We start from the raw sequence: 27,756 nt of genomic DNA, 5'->3' as shown, positions 1-27,756 counted from the left end.
GGTCTCCAAAGAAGTCTTAATGAAATGTCAGCCTATACTTCAGAAAATAATCTTGAAATAAACATATCCAAGACTAAAACAATGGTGATTGGGGCCAAACAGAAAAGTAAACAGACAATCTGGCTTAACGGTAACAAACTTGAGGAGGTAAATAAGTACATAGGTCTCTATATTGATAATTCAAGAAACATCACGGAGCAAAAAAGGTACATGTCTCAGAGAACAAGCGCGCTCATATTTGCTTTGAGCTTACTGGCTAAAAATCTGAAGGGCCCTTCATACAAAAACCCCTGCTAGCTGTAATGAAGGCAAAAATCCTGCCAACACAAACATATGCTAGTGTTGCCTTCCATGGCGAAGATGGAGAGGTCTTAAATAAACTAATAGTTTCCATCTATAAAAAAGTATTCCAGATACAAAGATCTGCCTCTCCAGCCCAGGTTTGCCTTGAATTCGGCCTAATAAATGAAGACATAGGCAGAATGTACGCGACAGTGAAAACTTGGTATCGCCTGAAGCAAAATGTAGCTACATCAGAAATAAATGAAGCCCTGTGGTCAAAACCTCCCTTTTTAGTCAGTACCTATGCAAATCCCATTAACTACAGGTACAACGGAATTATGGAATAAAAATCTGCCGTACCAATCTTTCAAACAAGCTATAAACAAAGTTTCAAAAATCCATTCGTGAACATTGGATAAAAATATTTTTAGATCAGGGTCGCACGCTTGGATGGTGATAAACAACTATAAGTCCCTTGCACCGGCGGTATATCTGAGCGAAACATTTTCAATTAATGTAAAAAAACAACTTCTGGCATTACGCTTTGGGTCACTGCCATCCTTGGCTGACCAGCCTGCTTGGGTGCATACAGGCTCTAAATCATGTCGGCTGTGCAACTTTCACAAAGAAGATTTTATCCATGTAATTTGCATATGCAAGAATCTGTATAAAGAACGAGTCAGGATCCTAAAATCAATCTTTAATGACAGAGGCATTAGATCCTGTAGAGCTGCAATAACGGCGTGCCTAAATCCCTCAGATCCACCATTGAACGGTAGACTGATTACATTTCTCACAGCATTTAAAAAGCTGTGCTAAATACGGCAACGAGGAACAAAAAATGGACTACCACTCTGCACAGAACTTTTATTAACAATGATTTTTAGAAACATCATGAAGAGAAGAAGAGATTGTATGTTTAATTCTTTTTTAATGTATTTTGCTATAATATTGGTCTTTCTCGCATTTGTTATTAGCCTTAAATTGTTATGGTTTTAATTAACTAAACAATAAACTTTTTTTCTATTTTTTTTTTCGATCCTGCATTCTTCTGAAGTGAAGTACTCAGCCTGGCTGTCACACAGCTGCAGCTCCGTGACCTTCATTATTGATCCTGCATTCTTCTGAAGTGTGCTCGGCCTGGCTATCACACAGCTGCAGCTCTGTGACCTTCATAATTGATCCTGCACTCTTCTGAAGTGTGCTCGGCCTGGCTATTACACAGCTGCAGCTCCGTGACCTTCATTATTGATCCTGCACTCTTCTGAAGTGTGCTCGGCCTGGCTATCTCACAGCTGCAGCTCTGAGACCTTCATAATTGATCCTGCACTCTTCTGAAGTGTGCTCGGCCTGGCTATCACACAGCTGGAGCTCTGCGACCGTCATTATTGATCCTGCACTCTTCTGAAGTGTGCTCGGCCTGGCTATCACACAGCTGGAGCTCTGCGACTGTCATTATTGATCCTGCACTCTTCTGAAGAGAGGCTGACGTCTTTGTAGCTTTGAAAGTTGACAAAAGATCTTCACACATTTACTGCAATGACATGGCTTTTCCAGTGTGTGTTTGCTGATCAGTACTTAATATTGAATATTCATAAAACCTACTTCAACATTCACTGCACTTGAAGGATTCCTGTGCGTGTTTTCTGATGCCGTTTTGTATCTGATATATATATATATATATATATATATATATATATATATATATATATATATATATATATATATATATATATATATATATATATATATATGTCCTTGCACTTGAATGGTTTTTACAGTGTGTATTCGCTGATATTTTCTTAATGTTGATGATTCACTAAAACTACTTCTAGATTCATGGCAATGATATGGTTTTTCCCTAGTGTGTGTTCTCTGATGCTGTTTTAGTTGTGATAATCAACTAAACCTCTTCTGCAATGACATGGCTTTTCCAGTGTGTGTTTGCTGATCAGTACTTAATATTGAATATTTATAAAACCTACTTCAACATTCACTGCACTTAAACGATTCCTGTGCGTGTTTTCTGATGCCGTTTTGTATCTGATATATATATATCCTCTGAGGAAAGGAAGCACATTCCTGAAACGCGTCAGGCGGATGATTTTAAGGAGAGAGGATTCCTGTGCAGTCCTACGCGTGCCTGCAGCCAGAATAATTGAAGTGAAACAGAACAGCCTTGCTGTGGCCCCTGCACGAATTGGGCAACTCGCAATCGAATTTATATATATATATATATATATATATATATATATATATATATATATATATATATATATATATATATATATATATATATATATATATATATATATATATATTGTATCAATCTTCCTTCTCTGCTTAAGGAAAGCGGAGTCGCACTTCACTGGGCTGAATATCTTTATTGTTAACAACAGGTTGGGCAGTCCTGACGCGTTTCGTCGAACATCGACTTTTTCAAAGGTGTGCCGCTTTTCGTTTGCACGGAGTTCCCACAACGCCAGCTTCTTTAATTTGTGATGCTTATATTGCATTTTTTTCAGTTCCCTCTGGTGGGCATGCTGGTCCTTGTAGTTTTTCCCTGCAATTAGTTGACCTCCGGTGGTTTTTCACTCACCCAGTGCCCCGCTTGCACCCCTCTTCAGGTACATGCAGGAGTCATGCTGGAGATGGTTTCCAGTGGCAGCCACTTCCCCTGTAATCCGCATTCACGGTGAGTCAGTTGTAGTCCTTTTCGGGGAATTGATTGGCGCTCTGGCTGACTGTGCGCTACTCCCACGGCTGGACCACGCCGTAGTAAATTGTATCAATCTTCCTTCTCTGCTTAAGGAAAGCGGAGTCGCACTTCACTGGGCTGAATATCTTTATTCAGCCCAGACAAGGCAAAGAGATTGAACTAGAACTGGTTCAAGCTCTATGTCTCTCTCGGCTGGACTACGGACGTGTCTCGCTATGCGGTCTCCCCACAGCTACTAGAGCTCCCCTAAGAGCATCTACTAATGCGGCAGCGAGACTCATCACTGGCTTAAAAAGAAGGGCCCACATCTCCCCTGACCTTAAATCTCTAAACTGGCTACCATTTGAAGCCAGAATTCACCAACTCTAAAAATAAAATAAATAAACTCTCTGTCTCAGAGGAAGCCAGTGCAGTTCTTCCAAGACTGCAGATGTAGAGGACCTTCTAGGCAGCCCTAGGACTACCTTGGCTGCTGCTGACTGGATCCTCTGTAGTCTGTCCAAAAGGAACTTCGGGGAGTCAAGCAATCGGGCATTACAGTAGTCTAACCTACTGAGAATCGTACACCTTACCACTAGCGCACGCGCCTGAGGAGGTAGCAAAGGGAAGATTTTCCGCAGGGATCTAATGATCACAAAACAACAAGCTTTCGTTTTTGTAGCCTGAGCTTCCATAGTAAGTTTGTTGTCAAACATAATGCCCAGGTTACGGACCGCTTTTACAGGCCGAACTGCGGTTGAATTACCAGAGGGCCAAAAATTGCAAGGAAGGACATGAGGAATCCTGCCCACTGAGCAGGAAATCACCTCCGTCTTCCCTGCATTAAATTGTAATGAGTTGTCCTTAAGCCAACGGGTTGTGTCCCGCAGACAGTTGTGAAACACATCAACTGATGTTGAGTCCTCTCCCTCAAAGGAGAGAATCAGCTGCGTGTCATCAGCATAGTTTACGATGTCAATATTGTATGCTTTGATGACCGCAATCAGGGGTTTCAAATAAATATTAAATAAAATAGGGCTTTTTGCCGAACCCTGTGGCACACCATGCGGCACGTTGGAGAAGGCAGATTGAAAAGGAGGAAGGGACACCACCTGCTGTCTGTCCTGTAGAAAAGACTGAAACCATTGTAAGGCACAGCCCCTCACCCCAACCTTGCTCAATCTTCTTAGCAGGATCTCATGGTTGACCGTATCAAAGGCTGCAGACAGGTTGAGCAGGATCAGCACTGCTGCCTGACCCCTGTCTGCCCACCTCTGAAAGTCATCCATAACGGTCACCAAGGCCGTCTCGGTACCGTGGGCTGGCCGAAATCCGAACTGCACCTCCTCCATCAAGTTATGTTGCTCCAGGTGCCTAGAAAAAGTGTTACTGACCACACGTTCCACAATCTTGGCCGGGAACGGCAACAAGGAAATAGGTCTATAGTTCTTACAACACTCTGGATCAAGAGAAGACTTCTTCAGCAGAGGTGTCACCAGAGCTTGCTTCCATTAGGGAGGGACCACACCACTGGCTAAAGACTGATTACAGATCAAGCGGAGAGTTGGAAACAGTTCTTCCTCAAACTCCTTCCAAATCTTGTGTGATACTGGGTCCAGGGGAGAACCGGAGGAAATACCCCGTGCCACCCTACTGAAATCCTCCACCGCCAGAAGCACAAACTCAGATAGATATTCAGGGGCCTGACAAGCGGTGCTAATATCCACACCTTCAGAGTCACTCACCACAGGAGCGTCAACGCTCGTAGCCTCAGAGACTACACTCCCTGCTGCCTGATGGCCACCCTCCAGATCATCAATGATCAGTTGGATTTTCTCCTGGAAGAACCTGAGCAGGTTCTCACAGAGTTCTTGAGAGGGGGTATCACATTCTTAGAATAGTCAGGGCTAGTAAGACTGTTCAGGATGTGAAAAATGTTTCTAGAGCTGTTAGAGGCATTGCAGATTAAGGAAGAGAAATAGTCAGCCTTAGACCTTCTGATCTCCTTCTTATAATCCATAATTTTGAGTTTCCACAGGAGCTTGTCCATCTCCTTGTAGCCTCGCCTCCATCTCCTCTCAGCCTGTTTGCACGCTAATTACAAGTCTTTCAAAGTATCGTTAAACCACGGGGCCCTGCCCCTACATCTATGTTTTTTCAGGGGGGCACAAGAGTCCAAGGCCGAGGTGATCTCAGACACAGAGAGGCATAATTCTCCTTAACTTGCTTGTCTAATGAGAAACAATCTCTGACCTTGAACACAATATCAGAACCCCTCACCCGTGTGAGAGCCTTCCAATCTCTACTGATATATTCTGTTGTGGAGTGAGATACCTTAGTATTAAGGGTATTAAAGTTAACAAAGAATTTAATCAGAAAGTGATCCGTCCATTCCATAGGCAGAATTTCGCCAATATGCAGAAGATGGGTTTCTGAGAAAATGAAATCAAGAAGATGCCCAGCTTTATGAGTGGCCTTGGAGACCTGCTGAAAGAGGCCAAGACCTTCACATGAGTGAAGTACATTATAAAAACCAGAGTCAAGAGAGCCATTTAACCACAAATTAAAATCACCCAAAATTACTAATCTATGATGCGTGGCTGCCATATCAGTGAGGGTATCCAATAGTGATTGCTGCTGCTGTACACTAAAAGCCCGGGGGGTCTGTAACAGATAATCCCCGTTGAAATAAGACCAGAATCATTTTTAATGGCCATGCCGAATAGTTCCAGTCCAGTAACCACATCAATATCAATAGTCCCCATCTTCAAGGTATCTTTATAAATTACCGCAACCCCACCTCCCCTCCCGTTCAGCCTGCACATAAGATAAAGATAAAGTGCCGTCTGCGACTCTCACACATGCCCGGCAAGTACACAGCCCCTACACAGCTTTTACAAAGGGCCAGATGCTTAGCATTGCTTTTCAAATACACACAAAATGCCATAGGCACAGCTCAACAACGTAAAATCAAAGTATTTCACAGTGTGAAATGCACCACCAAATGATCCGAAGCGTGCAGCATTCCACCAAGGTTCTTTACTATCTCAACTGCGTTCTACAGCAGCAAAGTTTGCTGTCACCAAAGTATTCTTCCTTTGAAAAAGGTGCTATGCATGTGGTATTTGTACAGCACAAACCTAAACCTAACCAAAAAGCAGCTGAGCTCCCTATCGGGCCAAGGCAAGGACAGAGTCAACGAGTGATAGGTGAGGTAGCTGGATAGTGGATTGTTACTGCATTGTGATCGAAGAGCCTGAAACTAGCAGCATGTGTGCTAATTCCTCAGCAGCTTTCCCTCTATGACATGTAGAGCGGGTGCAGGCCAAGATCTCTCAGAAATAAAACATGTATAGCTCAGTAATATTCAGAGATATAGTAGCGGAAAGTAGGATGCTGGCTTCCAATAACACAGCGTTGAGCACTCCACCTCAGCCAATCTTTAACGATTGTTTGAAGAGCATAGCAACAGGAAGGTGTTTTAAATGCTGACCATCGACCTTTCACCAGCTGCACACGGGGACTGCATTGGCTAGGTGAACGCTGTGCTCCCGCAACCGCTCAAGTCATGCATACAGGTGCTACAACATGTGTCCTGGATCCCTCGTTTCCAATTCACTCAATTTAACTACACACATTACAGTTAACTCTCCCCTCACCGTATCAAGAGCGCGTTTCCTGATTCGACACCAGAGTGTCCGTGCTGTAAGCTGGCTGATGCTGGTTTCTAACATATGGTGTGGGAGTGCCCACCACTACAGGTGTCATGGCTCGAGGTTTCAGCCACCATAGCAGAACTTGCAGATCATACACTGTCAACTACCCCTGAATCCTGCCTGCTAGGCCTTCACCCTAAAGCAAAGAGGGAGCTAACACTTACACAGGTTCATAGACCTTGCATACGTACTTTTCAAGTGACAAATAGCAATGTCTAGGAAAGCGGCCTCTGTGCCGGACACTAAGAGGTGGCTGCATACTTCCCTGCACTGTGCACGAGCAGAGGACAACACACTACACATGCTGCTCTCTAGAGGAGTGGGGAGAATGGGTGGGGTGGTGGGAAGGTAGGATCTGCTTTCATGGTTTCCCCCACTCTTTGCTGGTGTCATACAGTTTTTCTGACTAGTCTGCGTCAGATCCTGCTAATCAGGACCCCAGTCACTGTGCTTCCTTCCTAAATTGGCTATGGTGAGTACCTTGGTACATTCCTAATTGGCTGCTGGTGTACCCTTGTACGTCCCTAGTATATGGTACTAGGTACCTAGGGCCTAGGTACTCCAGGGGACCCCCATAGGCTGCACCATGTGTTATGCCACCCATAAGGGTACCTCCTAACTCTGACTACAGGCATGCCATTGCAGCCTGTGTGAGTTGGTGCATGTACAATTGTACCCAAGTATGATGTATATCCTCCTGTTCATGTGATCTCTGTTCCCCTGTGGACAGTGGGGCCGGGAGCCACGCTGGTAGATTGCATGGATTAGACATTATGTTGATCTACACTTAAGTCTTCCTGGCAGCCTCCTCCTTACATGCTACTTCCTTATAATGTATTGTTTTATTGACACACTGTCTGCTATTAAGATTTGCATGTTTTACAGTCCTCACCATCCTCCTTGCCCTGTGATCACCCTTTACCTTAGCCCCCTCGCTGACAGGCCTTTTGTCCCCCTGTGCCACTCCCTTTTTGGTTAAAATCACGATCTTCCCAGCTTTCACGAACAGGCAAATATTTGTCAGAAAACCAAAATGTTCTACAAGGTTTTGGCATTTTAATGGGAAATAAGCTATTTTCCTATTTTTTGTGCTTTCAACCGCCTTCCAGTTAGTGGTAGAAATGGGTGTAAAACCAATAATGGATCCAGGAAAGAAATAGATTTATGAAAAAAGACATAATTCTGAATTTAGCAAGGGGTCAATTGTGTAGATCCTTCAAGGTTTTCCTATAGAAATTAACAGTTGAAATAAAATATATTGAAAATTAGTTCAAAACAACAGTCATTTGTGCCTACATTTTCACCTGTAACTTCTAACTATGTTAGATTTTTTAAAGCAATATACCGTTATGTCTGCAGGACCCTTCTGTTAGCGGGTATATATCAGGCTTGAAGGTCCACTGGGAACCCGAGATACCCAGAGCCAATAACTGAGCAGCGCCTTGCAATGGTTATTCATTGTGTACCGGGGAGACAGCAATTCATTTGGCAAAATATAAAGAGAGAAAAATAGGTATCAAAGAAACATAGCTATTTCTCATATTGGGACCAAGATAAGGAGTTTTGAAGCAGTGGTTATTTGCACATCTCTGAATTTGTGGGTAGCAATGCCAGCATGTGAATTAGGGGGCATTTTTCAAAATGTCTTTTTTACCCACTGTGTTATATTTTCGAAGGCAGAAATGCCTAGAAAAACAGCTGCTAATAACACTTATTCTACTATTCTGGGTTCCCCTAAGTCTACCGATAAAAACGGTACCTCATTTGTGTGAGTAGGCCTAAAGCCTGTGACAGGAAATGGGTCAAAATGCAACATGGATATTTTTTGAAAACTAGACACCGAGGGGAATCCAGGATGGAGTGACTTGTGAGGCTATCACCAGGTTCTGTTACCCAGAATCCCTTGCAAACCTCAAACTTTGTAAAACAAAAAACATTTCCCTCACATTTCTGTGATGGAAAGTTCTGGAATCTGTGGGGAGCCACAAACTTCCAACCTCCCAGCATTCCACCAAGTGTCTCGATAAAATTGGTACCCCACTTATGTGGGTAGATTTAGAGCCCGCAACAGGAAACGGTCCAAAATAAAAGAAATGTGGTCACATAATGTTTTGCCAGGAAAACAGACCCTTCTTTCGCAACGTGCCTACCTGTGGATTTTAGACCCTAGTTCAGCCGGCACGAAGGGAAACAGCAACAGGAAATTTCCCAAAACGTACTGTGGAGACTTCAAAAGTATTAATCACAAAAAGACATGGTTTTGCGAGGGAGTCACCTGCGCTTTTGGTCACAGGCTTGGCAGCCATCTAGGGAAATCTACCAAACCCAGACATTTCTAAAAAATAGACACCTGGGAGAGTCCAGGGAGGTGTGGCTTGCGTAGATCTCCCAATGTTTGCTTGCCAAGAATCCCCTACAAAGCTCAAATTTTGCTAATCAAAATTATATTATCTTCAAATTTCTGTTTGAGATCACCATGCCGGTACAGATTTCCTACCACCCAGAGTGCCCCTTAAAAAATAAAAATGATACCTCCCTTGTTTGGGTGTCCATTGCAGAATCGCCTAAAAAAAAAAAAAAAAGCATTTGCAATGCAACAGGTCTCGCATTTGCGCAAGTTTGAGCTATTGACATTGTAAATAACAACGCCTTTTATTTTTGTTTTTAAAACATAAATAAAAGGCATTGTCATTTACAATGCAAATGGCTAAAACTCGCATAAATGCGAGACCTATTGCAATGCAAATGCTTGTACGCTTGAGAGTGCTTTGTTACCAGGCCGGTGCCCACCCGGCATTAGCCCCGAGTGCCTCGAGTGCACTTTATCTAATTATTTACGGGACCCGTTTTTAGGTCCTTTGCGAGTGCCCACCTCGCATATATAATTATATTTTAATTCGAGGGTGCCTACCCCTCTTGCCCCCGAAAGAAATCACCGCCGCAGCCCTGCTCTGTGAAAACCGGAAGTCAGGCACTTTTGGCCGAGACGGGGGCGGGGCCTGCAATCCGGCAGGAAGTCCCGCCCGCCGCCGCCAAGGAAGAAGTGAAGCCGGCCGACTGATGGCCTCTCCGCAGCCCGGGGCTCCCATGAGTTGAGGAGAGTCCCGGGGCTGCCAACAGCAAAACAGCCAGAGTGTTGCGGGGCAGAGTGTTGCAGGGCTCCCAGGTGCTGGAGGGAGCCCTGGAAGTGAAGTCCTGCCCCCTGGTGCCGCGACGAGACGAGACTGCCGCAGAGAGGAGCCTGGTCCCCAGCAACAGCCCGGTGAGTGCCCGACCAGCGCTGCAGAGGAGACACGGAACACGCCGAAAGAGCCCGGTGAGTGGGAGGGGAGGGGGGTGTACGCGCGTGTGTCTGTGTGTGTTCGAATGTGTCTGTGTGTGTGCGCGTGGGTCTGCGTGTGTGTATGCAGTGTGTGTGTGTGCCTGTGTATGGCTGTGTATGTGCGCATGCGTGAGTGTGGAGTGTGTTTGCGCATGGGAATGAGGCACGAGAGGGGCACGGCGCCGTGCGCGGCCACGAGGTGAAATCTGCGCTCTGCGCTCGTGCACCTTCTCGTGTCCACATTCCCAAATACGGGTAACATTAGTTGTCTTGCTGACAACATTCAATGCTTTCGCATTGAATGCTAGGTCAGCTCGACCTAAAAATAGGGTGCGTAGAGCTTGCTGTGCTATTTTCTCAGTCTCTACGTTTTTGGCCTTTCCCAGTCGCAGACTCTTGGCCACCCAAACAAGTGAGCGAAATGTGAAAACAAGGGAACCCTACTCACAGCGGAACCAGGGCAGTGCGTTTATATAGAAAAACAATGGTTCCTATGGCATACGATTTTGTATCACTTAATATTTATAACAGGCTCAATGGCAATGGAAACATTGGAAGGAGGGTGGCAAAAGAAAGAGAGACGCACACCTGTACCATGAAGGACATTTCCTTATATTTAAGAATTTGATCATGAAAAATACATGTAGATAACTTGCGACATACAAATATTACACAAAGTGCAGTGTATCCCAAGTGAATAATAGGCGAACCAAGAAGGTGTATAAAAAAGTGAACTATACAGGTTTCAGCTGTGAATATTTACAAAAAACAGGAAACTAGACTCTAAACCAATTATATCAACAAATGATTAGCCAGCTGCTATAAAATTATAGAAACTGTGTTGGTCTGATTTGTTTCCTGAGGCGTCGACGGCGTTTCGACCATTAGAATAAAGGTCTCATCAGGACTGGGCAGTGAGGGACATCTATCAAAATACAGAAACAAAAATAGTTTGTAACTATTGGCAGTCGCCATGAATAAATAATATTCATGAGTATAGTCAGGAAGGTTTTGTACCTTGCACCAGGGTGTAGATAGCCCAAGCGTGTGAAAGTAAATTGAATTTACTTACAGTGAACCCGGCCGGGCACTGTCAGAAACAGGGAGAAACCAAGCGTCAATGTAATATATCTGAAAATGACTTAGTCATCAAAAAACGGGGGTGCCCAATTACAAATGCAACTTACCACTGTAGCCACAGTTGGTAGCGTGTCTTTGTTTTGTTTAATTTTGAATATTGAATATTCGCGGTCAATGCCGTTTCACCGCCAAGTTTCACAGGTGTGCTAAGGATAAAAAGTGAAACTGTGTCAACCGCTCTTGTAGAGCGAAATAATTCCGCTACCTGTCCTAGTTGGTTACAGGCTTTTACAAGGCTTTCACATACCTTGGCGCTTTCGAATCGTGCTGCTCGATGGCTGCTCCGATCAAACCTCTGGTAAGGGGAGTGTCACGGAAGGCGGCGTGATCGCCGTTATGACAAGATGGACGGCGTGTGTCAGCATAGAAAGAGGACTTGCGCGTCCTTATAGTATTTACTCTCGCAGATGGCCACTGTGCCGATATCTACGTATTACATCTAGTTCTCTCATAGCTACCAGTTCAAATAATGAGCATTTTACAAATAACAAATAACAATTGCATTATATAACCAGTGAATTACAATGGAGCTCTACAATTTCATGGGCACCCACCCTTATGAAAACATAATGAAGCCACAACTATATACAGGCATTAACACATATATACATTTTTTTTAAAAAACATTTTGCAAGAGAAAACTCCTTTCTTTACAGAAACACTGAGTGCACAATGTCAATATTTGGAATTACATTATTGCGCATACTGGAACCAATAGCGATGTTACACCATCGAGTCAACCAATTGAATGTTTACAAAAACTAACATACTGTCTATGTCATATTGGATACAAAGCCTCTCCATTCATCGGCCGTGTTAAGACCTTTATTTATGGAATTGATCTTGTCAATCCAATGGTACTCGCGACGCTGCAATATTTGGGCAATATCGCCGCCTCTTTCTGGTAATGTTGCGATATCAACCACTTGCCACCTCATTTCATCCGCAGAATGGTTTAACTCTTTGAAATGGGCAACAAGAGGTGCAGTCAAAACAGATTTCCTTATGCGGCTGCGGTGCTGTCCTATTCTGGCCTTTACTAGTTGTTGCGTTTGTCCAATATAGGGTAAGCCGCAGGGACACCAAATGCAATACACGACATTACGTGTGTTACAATTTGAAAAGAAATCAAGTTTATAGTCACAATTGCCATGTTTAAAATTCAATGTCTTACATGTTAATGGGCAAATCACACAATTTCCACACGGGTGATGTCCCAAAATGGGAGGCAGGTTCCAATTAGATTCTAACGTGCCACTTTTCTGGACAGCTGTTTCAGTGGACGATCTAACTAAATGATCTTTTAAGTTTTTTGCTCTCTTATAAGCAAAAAGGGGTATCTCGATCGCTGGATCAATGCTCCTAATGATGTTCCAGTTTTTCGTGATGGTTTTACGAATCATGTTAGTATGGACTCCAAATGTCGTGACACAGACAATTTTATCCATCACTTTTTTCGGTCTAATGACCAACAATTCCTCTCGGGGACAGTACCAGGCTCGTTTTAGTGATTTTTTAACCAATTTATTTGGATAGCCTCTCATTAGTAGTTTGTTTTTTAGGACTTCTGACTCTCTCATATAGTCTTCACGTCGTGCACAATTACGGCGGATCCTCAAGAATTGCCCAAAGGGCAATCCATCTCTTAGGGCCCTGGGATGTTGGCTCTCATACGATAATAACGTATTTTTCTCCGTAGGTTTTCTATGAAGAGATGTTATTAGTTTACCATCCATATTCATGATATTAAGATCCAGAAAAGGAATGGTTTCTTTATGCAATGTGGATGTAAAAGTAAGGTGGGTTTGAACCGTATTGAGATATAGAATGAATCCAGTGAAATCCTCTTCATTCCCCTTCCAAATAAGGAAAATGTCATCAATATATCTATGCCAGCCATTAATGCTGGCATAGTGTGGATTATGGTTGTTCAGGACATATAGTCCCTCCACATGGTTCATATAGATATTCGCCAGATTGGGAGCAAAAATTGCGCCCATACTGGTGCCACAGCATTGTTCATAGAACTGTCCATTGGATACAAAATAGTTTCTCTGGAGTGCCACTTCCAATAGTGCAATTATAAATGAAGTTGGCACATTCCAGGGCCTAGGCCTAGTGTCAAGAAGCTCTCTTATACATTGGATACTATCTCTTTGTGGGATGTTTGTGTATAGAGACGATATGTCCAAAGTGGCCAACCAATCAGTGTCTCCAAAACCTTCCTGACTATACTCATGAATATTATTTATTCATGGCGACTGCCAATAGTTACAAACTATTTTTGTTTCTGTATTTTGATAGATGTCCCTCACTGCCCAGTCCTGATGAGACCTTTATTCTAATGGTCGAAACGCCGTCGACGCCTCAGGAAACAAATCAGACCAACACAGTTTCTATAATTTTATAGCAGCTGGCTAATCATTTGTTGATATAATTGGTTTAGAGTCTAGTTTCCTGTTTTTTGTAAATATTCACAGCTGAAACCTGTATAGTTCACTTTTTTATACACCTTCTTGGTTCGCCTATTATTCACTTGGGATACACTGCACTTTGTGTAATATTTGTATGTCGCAAGTTATCTACATGTATTTTTCATGATCAAATTCTTAAATATAAGGAAATGTCCTTCATGGTACAGGTGTGCGTCTCTCTTTCTTTTGCCACCCTCCTTCCAATGTTTCCATTGCCATTGAGCCTGTTATAAATATTAAGTGATACAAAATCGTAACCCAAACAAGTGAAGCATAATTTTGGGAGACCAAGAGGAATGCTGGGTTGCAGGAAATTTGTGCCAGCATGGTGTACCCACACAGAACTGTGAGAAAAATGTAATTGTTTAGCTACATTTGAGATTTGCAGGGAATTCTGGGTAAGTCAACTTTGGGGAACCCATGCAAACCACACATCCTTGGACTCCCCGGGTGTCTAGTTTTCAGACATGTCTGAGTTTGGAAGGTTTTCCTAGATAGCCACAGAGCCAGGGACCAAAAATGCAGATGCCCACATTGCAAAACAAGGTCATTTTGTGGTAAATAATTTTGATGTCTTCACATTGTGTTTTTGGACCCTCCCTGTCGCAGGCCCTTAGCCTTCCCACACAAGTGAGGTAGCATTTTTATCAGGAGAGCTGGGAGAACTTTGGGTGGTAGGAAATGTGTGAGTGCTTGGTAAAAAACTCCATTCGCAAAAATAGGTTGTTTTGTGATAGATTGGGAGCACCTGCGTTTTTGGGCCCTGGCTTGCATGCCATCAATGGAAACCTACTAACCATAGATATTTCTGAAAACTAGACACCTGGTGGAGTCCAGGGATGTGTGTCTTGCATGGATCTCCCAAAGTTTTCTTATCCAGAATCCCCTGCAAAGCTCAAATTTAGCTAAAAGGTCACATTTTCCTCTCATTTCTGTGTGCCAAGTTTGTGAGATCACTGCCCGGCACACATTTCCCACCACCCATTGTCTCCTCAGTCTCCTGATAAAAATGATACCTCACTTGTGTGGGTGCCCAAAGCAGAGCCAGCCTAATAACTTATATAATAAAACTGCCCTTTTGGACCCTCTTTGGTCCCCATCAGTGTTTCATTTTATAAGTTTTTAAGTTCTCTGTTTTGGGCAGCCACACAATTGAGGTATCATTTTTATCAGGAAACTGAGGAGTACGCTGGGTGGTGGGAAATTTGTGCCGGCATGGTGATCCCACAACTTTTCCACACTGAAATGTGAGGAAAGTGTGACTTTTTATCTAAATTGACGTTATGCAGGAGATTCTGGGTAGGCAAAGGCTGGAGGTTTCACGCAACCCACAGCACCAGTCAAGCACCATCCATGCACACCACCAGCCAAGCACCATCCATGCTTACCACCAGCCAAGGACCATCCATACACACCACCAACCAAGTGCCATCCATGCACACCACCAGCCAAGCACCATCCATGCACACCAACAACCAAGCACCATCCTTGCACACCACCAGCCAAGCACCATCCATGCACACCACCAGCCAAGCACCATCCATGCACACCGCCAGCCAAGCACCATCCATGCACACCACTAGCCAAGGACCATCCATGCACACCACCAACCATGCACCATCCATGCACACCTGCAGCCAAGCACCATCCATGTACACCGCCAGCAACACAACATCCACGCACATCGCCAGCCAAGTGACAGCCCACACATACCACAAGCAAAGCTGAAGTCAACACACACACCTCAAGACATGGTCCATCCATGCAGACCGATAGCCAAGGAACAATCCACGCACACTGCCAACCAAGCACTAGTCCACACACACTGCAGCTAAGCGCAAGCCCACACACACCACCAGCAAAATGCATGTTCACACACAGGCAGCCAAACGCCAGTAAACACCGACCATCAGCCGCACTCCAGTTCACACACAGAAGCTAGTGTCTAGAGGTTTTCAGCAGATTAGCCTAAAAATATTGCTGATCTGCCCCCAAGAGTGTGGAGGGGGACAGAAGCAGCAACGATTTGTTCACAAAAAAAGGAGACCGGCCCAGCCTAAGCCTATAAACATTTCTCTGGTTCCTGGTGGGCTTTCTGCACCCCAGGGAGCGGATCAGGGGCTATTGCCCCTTTGGGGGAGGGTGCATTAGCATCGCACCCATCTTTTATTAAAACAAATCCTGGTGTCTAATAGGCTTTCTGCCCCCGGGGGCAAATCAAGGGCAATTACCCCCATCTGCCCCCTGAAGGCGGGCAGAAAGACTATCCCATTTTTTGTTTGGAGTTGGGGGCATTGGCATACATATTAAAAACAAGAAATCCCTGGGGCCTAGTGGGCTTTCTGCCCCCATGGGGGCATAGCGGGGGCTAGTAACCTCAATTAAACCTGAGGAGGGGCAGAAAGACTTCTATTTTTATAATTGTGAATGGCGGCATGGCTTTGCCCATTGTGGGTAGCCCCCCCATCCCTCTTTTCTAATAAAAATGAAATCCCTGGTGTCTAGTGGGCTCCCCCCCGGGGGGCAGAGATCAGGGGTAATAACCCCCATCTGCCCCAGGGAGGAACAGAAAGACTGTCCCTTTAGTTTTGGGGTGTAGAGACATTAGCATGCCCATTCTGGGAAGCCCCCACTCTTCTTTCAGAGAGGGAAAAAAAACCTTGGCGTCTAGTGGGCTTTCTGCCCCCACTGGGGGGCTGATCGGGGGTAATAATCCCTGTTAGATTTGGCTGTCTCTGGTAGGCAGAGGTAGTTACTTCTGGCCAAGCAGGGACCCACCTCCTCTAGTTAGGGTAGAAGGTTACCCCCTTAGTAGTGTTACCAAGCAGTTAGACTTATCTTCGAGGAAAGGTATGACGCATTTATGACCATGTACAGTAATATCTTGACACTCTACAAATGGACACCACACCAGTTGTATATGAAAAAATAGTGTTCTTTATATAATCTTTATCATCAGGCCAATAACGGTAAAAAATAATCCACAATAAGTTAGAAGAAAAAGATGATTGTAAGTGCGTTGCAACAAGACTCAGTTCAGTTCGGTTTCGAGTGGCTGGGGCGACTCGGATACTCACAGTCGACAGGGGTGTGATGTGGAATCATCTGGTACGATGTGTTCGATAGTACGAGATGGTTCTGGGGAACCGCGATGAGAAGCTGCTGGACTGTAGACGTTGGTGCGAGGCGTACTTGATGTTCGGCTCGAGGCGTACGAGCCGCGCTGAAATACTTCTGGGCTGTAGATGTCGGTACGAGGCGTACGAGCCGCGCTAAAATACTGCCGGGCTGTAGATGTGCAATGCGATGCACTCAGGAGGTACGGTTCATAGGGTGTGAGCCGGGTCTAAGTCAGCAGAGCTCGCAGAAGTGTTGCAATGCGTACAGGAGGTACGGTTTGCAGGGTGTGAGCCGCGACGAAGTCAGCAGGGCTCGTCAGTTGCGTTGCAATGCATACAAGAGGTACGGTTCGTAGGGTGTGAGCCGCGACGAAGTCAGCAGGGCTCGTCAGATGCGATGCAATGCGTACAGGAGTTACGGTTCATAGGGTGTGAGCCGTGACAAAGTCAGCAGGGCTCGTCAGATGCGATGCAATGCGTACAGGAGTTACGGTTCATAGGGTGTGAGCCGCGACAAAGTCAGCAGAGCTCGCAGATGCATTGCAATGCGTACAGGAGGTACGGTTTGTAGGGTGTGAGCCGCGACGAAGTCAGCAGGGCTCGTCAGTTGTGTTGCAATGCATACAGGAGGTACGGTTCGTAGAGTGTGAGCCGCAACGCAGTCAGCAGGGCTCATCAGATGCGATGCAATGCGTACAGGGGGTACGGTTCGTAGGGTGTGAACCGCGACGAAGTCAGCAGGGCTCATCAGATGCGTTGCAATGCGTGCAGGAGGTACGGTTCGTAGGGTGTGAGCCGCGACGAAGTCAGCAGGGCTTGTCAGATGCGATGCAATGCATACAGGAGGTACGGTTCGTAGGGTGTAGGCCACGACAATGTCAGCAGGGCTCAACAGATAAGATGCGATGCGTACAGAAGGTACGGTTCGTAGGGTGTGAGCCGCGACGAATTCAGCAGGGCTCTTCTTAGTCCAAAGCAATCTAAACTACAGCCAAAAAGGCCCCTAGATGTAGGGCAAAAGGGCTTTTGAAGTTGTTTGATCCGGCAGGGGGTTCCCCGGTACCTAGGTCCTTGTTGTGGGTGTTTCCTGCCAGATGACACCTCTTTCCTTTGAAGGAGGAAGGCAGGGTCGCCAGACGCTCAGCTGGAAGTGGGGCCGGCACTGCGGAAGGCAAGATGCTCAACAGAAACGACTCCACCCCTCCTATCTAAATGCAGCCAGCTAACACCAGGCTCTGGAGACGGCCCAGACCCTGTCACTTTTCCCAGACATCTGACTACACATCTACGGCAGCACACAGCAAGGTTTGGATAAGAAAATAGTCACTTTCTAAAAGTGCTATTTCCAAGCGTCTAAAAATCATTCCCCTAAAAGAATGCATTACGAACTTCTGAGTTCAGGGACACTCGTCTGGGATCTCTACCATGTTCACTGGGTCAGATACGAATATAAGATGTCATATTTATCAGAAGGAGCACTTGCACTGTGGCACTGATCAGCAGTGGCACAGTGCTCAGAGCATTTTGTCCAGCACAAAAATAGGTCATACACGTAGGAGGCATAATGAAAAATGGAAAGGGAGACCCACGCCAAGGATGCCAGGTCTAACAATCCCCATCTACCTCCCAGAGGGGCAAGCAGACTGTTGCTGTTGTGTTTGGGGTATGGGCATAGACATGCCCATTGTGGGCAGCCTCCACCTCTCTATTATTAAAAAAAGACAATAATCCCTGGTGCCTAGTTGGCTTTCTGTGACAGTTGGGGGCATTATAATGCCCACTTTGGGCAGCCCGCACCCGGGGGGAGGGGGCGGAAAGACTGAATATGGCCAAATTATTATGGGGGAGCAAATACTCTTGCCCAAGGGGCCAATCCCCCCTCTCTGGTGTCTAGTGGTGGATCCCTGCTAGGCGATCGCCCTCTTGCGGTGTCAAGAGCATATAGACAGTGAAAATTAAATGAACCGATCAGCTAATTTCACTATAAGGAAGTCAGCACACCATGCACGCCGATTGTCAGTATACTGGAAAAAAGTGCCTTGGGCAGCTAGATTTCAAAATAGTGGGCCTTGACGTAATGGTTCAATCCATGGCACCGGAGCACCACAAACCTGGACGTAACCGTTATGTCCAAGGCTTGGAAGGGGATTAGTAGATCTAGCTCTGACACTGATGTAACTGGAAATGCTTCCCAACCATGATGTGCTCTACATCTGCCAAATATATTATGTAATTGATGCTCTCTGCAACCAATTTTGCTCAAAGAGTTTTCTCTTGTTGATGTTTGACAAGAATAAATCAAATATTTATGAGATAATGAGATGCAAACATACCTCCACCCTGCACATCCTGGGACAAGACTGCTGGAAAGAGATCGATGGGAAATGAGAAAGGTTTGGAGGTGAGCAAAACACTGAAACATTACCTGAAAGAACAAATTAAAAAATAATTGTAAGGAGGAGATAGATGGATATTAGAAATTACAATAGGGACAAGCAAGATAAGGAAATAAACTCACTTGCCCTGTGATTTTTTATAGAGCAAAAAAAGTTAAAGTTAGCAAAGTACTGAAAAAAACACAATTTAGAACCTATAGAAACTGAAAACAGAAAAGCCTATGCATCTTGTTTTCAATGCCTATGATCAGAGAAGAGTACAAAATGAACTAGACCAAAAGTGAAGTCTTACCCTTGATGTTCTATACCACGAGGGAAGCCCTCCGTGCACGTCCATTTCGGTAAATCGACACAAAGATGAAATATTATAAGTATTGATTTCCAATGATGATCAAAGACAATATGACTGCACTGACTGATCAAATGCACAGGGATTTCACTAAATTGATCAAATGGCAATTGTCGCTGTGGGGACGAGTCTAAACTGGGAACATGGTGGTAGTCCAAGGTTTAACTACATTTGCAGCATGCTTATTATACTGGTCTTGGCATCAGAACTATGCATAATAGACGCAGCCCTTATAACATACTTCCGGCAAGGTGAGACACGCGGACTGGCCATGTCGAAACTCCAAGCTGCTACTTCATGCGGACTGAGACTTCCAAAGATGGAAACGCATCAATTGGGTACTCCTGAAACAACAACTGTGGGTGGTCAAGGAGACCGCAGGTGGTATATCTGCATCATCCCTCACAGATACCTCAAACAGAACTGCTTTGTGGGCCTAGCGCTACAGAAGCGATGAAGGAGGAAATCTTTGCCACCATGTACTCCGCCTTTGCTAGGGGGTGCTGGTTTGTTTCCTTCTTTCCCTGTTTCTCTCACAGATCGAGATCGTAGACCCAGAAGGTCACTACGTAATATTAACAGTTAAACTGGATGGCAAAGATATGGCCTGTGTGAATATTTATGCCCCCAATGTGGGCCAAACTATCATTCCTTTTCTCCCTAATTTTCTGTTCACCCGAATACATCATTACCCTATGTTACTTGGAGGAGATTTTAACTGCATGGCTGGTGTACGTTTAGATAGATCACACCCCCACTGCTCACATCCCTACTACATAAAACTGCCCACGTTGGATTAACAATTGAGGATTTGTTGATACCTGGAGAACCTTAACTTCAGAGGGCGGGTTCGGTTCTTATTACTTGGGTACACACAAGCTATCAGTACACTTAAATGCTTGCTTATGCTCGGCTAGCGTACATGCAAGAGCTAGAAGGGTTGAATATCTGGTGAAAAATACTGCGACCACCATCCGTTATTACTGATTCTGGCCTGGGCGCTGTCCAGACCCCGCACTGTGACATGGAAGCTCAATACTGCGAAGCTGATGACCTAGTCTTCAGATCTACCCTAAGGAACGTGATCAGTTATTACTTTAATGAAAATACGTGTATGACTTCCTCCCCACTAGCGGAGTGGGAGGAATTCAAAATAGCGGTACGTGGTCACAGAATCTCAGCAGTAATAGGGACTCGGTCCCAGCGTCACACTGAGATCAAACACTTGGAGCACCTCTTAATAAAACCGGATCTACCGACAGAGGGAGAACAGGTGCTGCATGACAGACTGAGAGCAGAAAGCGAAAAACTCCTAAAACTAGTGGAGAGACTCACGGCATACGAATAGTGAGCATATATAAAACTAGGGCACACATAGAATGTTATAAATCCAGCAGATTATTAGTGTGGATGCTCAATCTTGATAGACAGGGTTCCCAAATATTGCAGATGCAAAACAAGGGGAGGGTGACCAGTGTTATAGGTAAGCCGAGATTAATACGGCCTTTGCTGTCTATTATTCTGACCTCTATGGGTGCTCTGATGTGGACCCAACCCAGCCAGTGCAGGATTATGTTCTATCGGCAAGTACGAAGCAAATGACACAGGTAGTGGCTGCATCCCTAGGAGGTTACATCACAATCCAGGAGGTGAGGGGGCGAGTAAAGCCCTGGGCAAGGTACAAGGCTCAGATGGCTTGACCCTGGAATTTTATGCATTTTGTGCAAACTCGCTTGCCCCAATATTGACTACACTGTATAATGCAGCAAAAACAGTGGGGGAACTACCACCAATGAAGGGAAAGTGATAAGCACTGACACAGAGACAGCATGTGACTATCGGCGCTGAGACTTTCTTGATGCTACTCTGGCCAGTATGGGACTGGGGAATGGCTTCCTCACCTGAACACGTCTGCTATATGTGCCCCTGATGTCTCCGGTCCGAAATGGGGTGTGATATCAGCACCCTGTAGGGTAGAGGCCATTGCCACACAGGGTTGCCCGCTGTCGCCAGTGCCGTTTGCCTTGGCTGTTGAGACCCTGGCCCTGACACTCTGCACCATCCATCATTATCGAGCAATAGTGATTGACGACCACCCCATCTATATCCCCCTATATGGAGAGGATCTATAAGTGTACCGGTGTGGGGAACACGCAAATGTGGATCACGCATTTAGAGCTTTGGATGATTTTAGCCAGACGTCGAGAGTCCAGGTGAATTGGGATAAGTCAAATGCATTCTCGATACATGCTCTGACACCAGCCACTATTCTGCCAGAAATGGCGCAGGATCTCTGCTCGGAACCAGTCACATTATGCTTCCTGGGCATTCATATTTACTACAACTTGGCCGATCTTGAGCAATCTTCAACTGACAATGATTTTTGCAGACATCCATACATTTCTGGCTAATACTTCCTCTATCAGTCGCAGGCAGGGTGATACTGTGAAGGTGGTTTTCCTTCCCAGTCTCTTTCATTACTTTGCAGCTCGCCCAAATTGGCTCACAAAATCCATCTTTTGGGAGATTAACAGCCTATTGATATACCTCATATAAGGCACAGGATGTCGTAGACTGGCATTAATCAAACTACGGCTCCCCACTGATGGAGGTGGGTTAGCGGTCCCTGACTTGGAGCTTTATTGCCTGGCGGCGCACCTGAAATGGGCAGTTTACTGATGACATTGTCGATGGGGGAGAGGGGCGTGATAGAGACTGGCGTACATTTTCTCTACACCAGTTCCATGCTATGGGCCAGATTGATTAGCCCTAATGCTCAAACAAGCGTTAAATATCTGGTCTTTTGCTGGACATCCTACAATTTCAATGGGCCTGGGTCTTGCAGCGAACACAAATGAGGGTTCCGTGTGAGAAGTACCTCACACTGTCGGCATTACTACATCTCTCGCATGAGGGATATTGGTCTAGGTTGTTGGAGAGAAAGGGTATCATAGTGCTATGGCGTGGGTAACAGGTGGAAAACTAAGGAACTTTGTGAAACTCGCAAACAAATATACTCTACCTTCCCACCACTATTTACTGTATGGGTCAGTGGCGGCAAACATGTGGAGGCCATGGGGAGGACAGGCAAGAACCCCCGAAACAGAGGGGTAGAAACCATTTGGAAATAACGCCAATCCACAAGGTGGGGGGCAGGGTGGGGGTAGAGGTCTGAGAAGTTCCAGAAGAGCCAGTTGTTACACAGCTGTAGAAGGCCCAGCGGATCCTGGCATCTATAACACTATTCAAAGCATCACATAACAAAATTCCATAACAGAACACAACATGACCAATGTCTGTACACTGCCGTATTACATCATATAACAATAAACAGTAAATGCATCCTATCTGCAGAGGCTACACATCTTCGCCCCTTTTTAACACCACACACAGACATACACACACATACACACACACACAAACACACACACACAGAACCACAGAGACACTACCACACACAAAACAGGACAATAAATCAACCCAGAGAACCAGAAAAAAACAATACCCAAGGTAAATATGAAAAACTAACCAGATGCCACTCAACATTAAGCCTGGGCGTAGTTTGCGTAGCAGCACTACACGTAGCTTGTATACTTTTAACTTTGCATAGAACAGCAGAGCTGAAGACACTGTGTACTTGTCTGTACTGTGCCAAAATTGCAAAAAACTTCCTGTACATGACCAGATATGATAAAATAAGTTATCTTTATATGCTAAAATGTATATAGTACTTTCACATTGGTGAAACTGAAAAATTAGCAAGCAGTGGGAGATGTGATGATTTTGGGATCCTGCCAAACCTAGGGGGAGTACCAAACAGATGCCTTGAAAACAAAAAAACACATCTTATTGAACAATTTAATTGTGGTCCCATCCTCTTAGGACAAACCCAAACACAGTTATTGGCAAAAAAACATTCCCAACCTAAGGCCCTGCAAAGCATTATGGGATGAGATTAGCAGTGGGCAGTGAATATTATATAGCATACAATATCAAAAGAATTCTACAAAGAGCTGCAGTTCAACTGGTGGTTACTAGATGTCCCTCACAAGTCAAATGCAAATGCTTGATGAAAGGGTTTCAATGGTTTTGCATTTGACTCGTGAGGGACATCTAGGGACGACCAGTGGAACTGCAGCTTGATTTAAGAATAATTTCAATGCTTTGCATTTGACTCGTGAGGGACATCTAGGGACGACCAGTGGAACTGCAGCTTGATGTAAGAATAATTTCAATGCTTTGCATTGACTCGTGAGGGACATCTAGTAACAACTAGGTGAACTGCAGCTCTTTGTAGAATTATTTTGATATTGGATACTATATTATTCTCTGCCACTGCTAATCTCGTCCCATAATGCTTTGCAGGGCCTTTGGTTGGGATTGTTTTTTTTTGCCAATAACTGTGCTTGGGGTGGTTCTAAAATGATGGGATCACCACTGAAGTACTGTACTATGTGCTTTTAGTTTATGCTCTTTGTGTTAAAGGCATCTGCTTGGTGCTCTCCCTAGGTTAGGGGAGACCCCAAAATCATCATCTCTCTCATTACCTAATGTTTTCATTGTAAAAAGAAATTTTTGTGAATTGGTTATTTGCTGTTAAGCATGTAAAATTGCTTTTCGGGAGAGTTCATGTTGGGTTCAAAAATCAACCACAACTATCTGCCACACCTTACGAGGACATGAAACAGGAACAGCAGTGCACACAGAGGTCACTAAATGTTTATCACTCAAACAGCATGGTGCACAATTTCTCACTAATCCTTCTACCTCCACATCCACTCCAGGGCACCAGAAATCATTTCTTATCCTACGCTTAGTGGCACTCATACCCAGATGGCCTACATGAGCTGTATCCAAAATCTTTTGGTGGAAACATCCTTGTGGAATTAACTTATCAACTCTTACCAACAATCCTCCTTCCAAAGATAACTCATCCGCCACCTTGCAATAAGATTGCAAAGAAGGCTCCAAAGTGTTTCCCTCAGCCCCCCAAATTTCCCAAAATTCATGACCTTGTTCAATAAAGTATCCTCCCTCAACCGATCACACAATACCATTATATCAGAACAAATTACCAAAGCTTCAACTTAGGCAATGATACATGCCGCAATTTCTTCCTGTAAATCTACTTAACAAACTCTAATTGTAACCAAGCCAGAAAGTCTATTCTAATGTTCTTTTCTCCTGTAATATGAAGCACACTAAATAATTTGATAGATAATCTGGCTGAGGATCTTAATCTGGATCCTAGACAAAATAGCAACAAGTGGTCTGTGATCGGTCCTCAAGCAAAATTTTCTTCCCAAGAGATAAGGCTTAAACTTGCCGACACCCCAAACGCATTCCAACATTTCACTTTCTATTACAGAATATTGTGTTTTAAATCTTTCATGATTCTTGGAGCAAACCTTACAGAGACTTCCGTCCCATCCATCACTTGTTGCAAAAACACTCAATGCCATAATGTAAGGATGGATGAGGTTAAAGTTAGATAGATCCTTACTCTCTAACTGTGGTAGCTTGGTCGAGCAGTAAGGCAGTATCAGAGGACAGTGTTAAGCATTTGATGTACAAACTCAGTCAGCAAATGAATTCAAGCACTCATACTGAATTGTATGATTTACTATTCCAGCTCCAGTGTGTGGAACAGTAGGGAAGGTGTTGGAATAGTAAATCATACTATTCCTCAGTGTAGAGCGCCATCCGGCGCAAGTCGTTGTAACGACTTGGGTTGTAATGACCGGGTTGTAAAGCTATCGCAGTGTAACAACTGCATTGTGAAGTTTGTTCTCCCTTAAGATATAGAGCTTCTTACAAGCTCCTCACCTGTTTCCACCCCCTAAACCACCTGCCCTACACCCCATGTATGGAGACCCCAGCAATGGCTTAGGGAGCCTGCCTAGGACAGGTTCTGGTATTACTGTCATTTTATGCAAAACTGTTGTCCCATGCTCTGAGTGACGTCACTATTTGCCTTTACAACTGTTCTTTATTCATGTGAATAAGCTTTTTTGGAAGAACCCTGTCTGTGTTTTGCTGGTAGCGGAGACACTACTTTTTAATCGCCTCCGTAGTCTCAAAAAGACCCAAAGGCCAGACCCATACTATGCAAACGAGGCTTCCTTTTCTGCTCGATCATTGGCCAGCCGACATTTGAACCTGTGAAAGTGTCAACTCATCCATCCTTGGCAAAAACCTAAAGCAACACCTGAAAAACCTCCACTGGCTCCCCGTCAATAAAAGGATTACTTTCCGCCTCCTAACCCACGCACACAAAGCACTCTACGAACTTGGACCCGAATGCCTTAACACACAACTTTCCTTCTACACCCCCTCCCGCCAGCTACGATCCTCCAACCAAGCCCTTGCTACTGTACCTCGCATCAACAAAACCACCATGGGAGGTAGATCCTTCTCCTACCTGGCAGCTAAAACCTGGAACTCACTTCCAACTCACCTTCGGCTCACTCAGAACCACCTAGCATTCAGAAAGCAACTTAAAACTTGGATATTCGACAAGTAATTCCCCCACCCTTCTTCAAGCGCCTTGAGACCCTCTGGGTATGTAGTGCGCTATATAAATCATTTGACTTGACTTGACTAGGCCAATTGTATTTGTATAAAAATATATACTGTTGTTTTATTTTTAGAACCAAGTAAGCCTGGCACAGGTATGCATTAAATACTTTTCATTAATAAGTTACTGGATAGAGAACAGTTTGAAAATGCAATAGAAATTGTACTTTGTTTGATTTACAGGGTATGCAGAAGGATGCAACAGTTAGCAAATACAGTACATTGAAATTAATATGCTTTTTCAGGTAGGTTAATTTCTACGTTACTTTTCTTACTCAGTGCTGGATACCTAGATTTAGCACTGGGACATTTCCTGGAAACAGGTACGTAAATTCGTTTTGGTTATTCACATGATTTTTAAAGAATATTTTTAGGTTTCAAAACACCACACTTAGAAACTTTTTGGAGTAAAAGTGTCAATGTTATCCTATGGAGAGAAAACAGGTTAACGGTCCATAGGTAAGTAATCGACTGTGGGAGCTAAGGTTCTGGGGTTAAACTCAGGGGTCCCCCAGGGTCAGTGGCGCACTGTCGTTGCACCCTTAGTGGCACTAGGGCAGCCGGGTGCGGAGTGCTGAGGCCCACTGTTATCCAAAGAGGGACAGGGAGTCTCCGGTTGGTGGCTGCTGGCAAGCAGGTCACTGGGTTGTGAGAGCAAAGCTCCTAGGGTTAAGGTCAGGACAAATGGGGAAACAAAGTAGCACTAAAGGTGCACCCTCAGCGTCACTGGGGCGGACGGGTGCAGAGTGCTGTTTCGACGTTGGGCGCCCTGTTGTTTTCTATGGAGAACCTTAGGCAGGAAGACAAAGGACTTCTGGGTGCGACCACCACTGGGAGAGGTAAGTTGGGAAGTTAAGGATTGGTTAGGCAACGTTGGTTTGGGCACACAAGGCCGCGGGGCATCGGGAGCAGGGTTGACTTCTGGGGTCGGGTCTTCTTACCAGCTCCTGGTCGCGTTTAAGGGGGCCTTCTGGATTTAGGCTGCATTCGTTGGCTGGTGGCTTGAGGTAGGTCAGGGGTCGCCGGATCTCAGGTCAGGATCGCCGGGGTGACCTCCTTGTGGTGTTTTTCCACTCGAGTTCGGGCCGGATTCGGCGGGTGCAGAGTGGGCTGTATTCGCAGGCCCTGGCTGCTGCCAGGGGTTGCTGTTTGAACAAATCCGGTGTTCACAGGAGATTCAGTCTTTAAAGTGAAGGCAGGCAGGTCCTCTGTGGTTTTTGAGGTTGCTGGCTGCAGGACACACCGGGATTTCACAGGAGCAGGTTCGAGGGGAGGCAGGCCTGTAGGACTGGGGCCAAGTTAGTGGGCGCTGTCCTCTTGTTAGTTGTGCACGGCTCTTCGGTCCTTCTTCTTATCTTCTTTTCTTGTCATTTCTGGATCTGAGGAAGCAAGATTCAGGGTGCCCCCTAAATACTAGATTTAGGGATATTACAGGTAGGTAAAGGGCATGGACCAATGGGTCCATTCCCTGGGGTGGGTACACCCCCTATTCTGCCACTCTCCAGTGGTAGGGGGGCAGGAGCCTGTCCCTGGTTGGCTGGGTTCCCCATCCTCAAGATGGCGGGGACTCGAGGCTGTGCTTCAACCCGCTTCCCCCAACTGAGGGGTGGAGTTGGCAACATCCCTCTTTCTCACTTGTTTTTTTCCCACATAAAGTAAGGGGTAGAACCACTAGGGACCAGTT

The 27,756-nt window shown here is 45.0% G+C and overlaps 1 protein-coding gene across 1 annotated transcript in view; it reads right to left on the bottom strand.

The window, feature by feature from the left end:
• LOC147663641 (uncharacterized) overlaps positions 1-27,756 on the bottom strand; it is a 225,493-nt gene that overhangs the window by 113,559 nt on the left and 84,178 nt on the right. The window contains exon 4 of the mRNA XM_086950302.1: positions 19,085-19,176. The gene's annotated coding sequence lies outside the window, so the exon portion shown is untranslated. The remainder of the gene's footprint in view (positions 1-19,084; positions 19,177-27,756) is intronic.

The sequence above is a fragment of the Lissotriton vulgaris genome, unplaced genomic scaffold (genome assembly GCF_964263255.1).
Source record: "Lissotriton vulgaris unplaced genomic scaffold, aLisVul1.2 SCAFFOLD_2100, whole genome shotgun sequence".
NCBI lineage: Eukaryota > Metazoa > Chordata > Amphibia > Caudata > Salamandridae > Lissotriton > Lissotriton vulgaris.
Note: the sequence above shows the minus strand (reverse complement) of the source record. Positions and strands in the feature narration are given on the sequence as shown.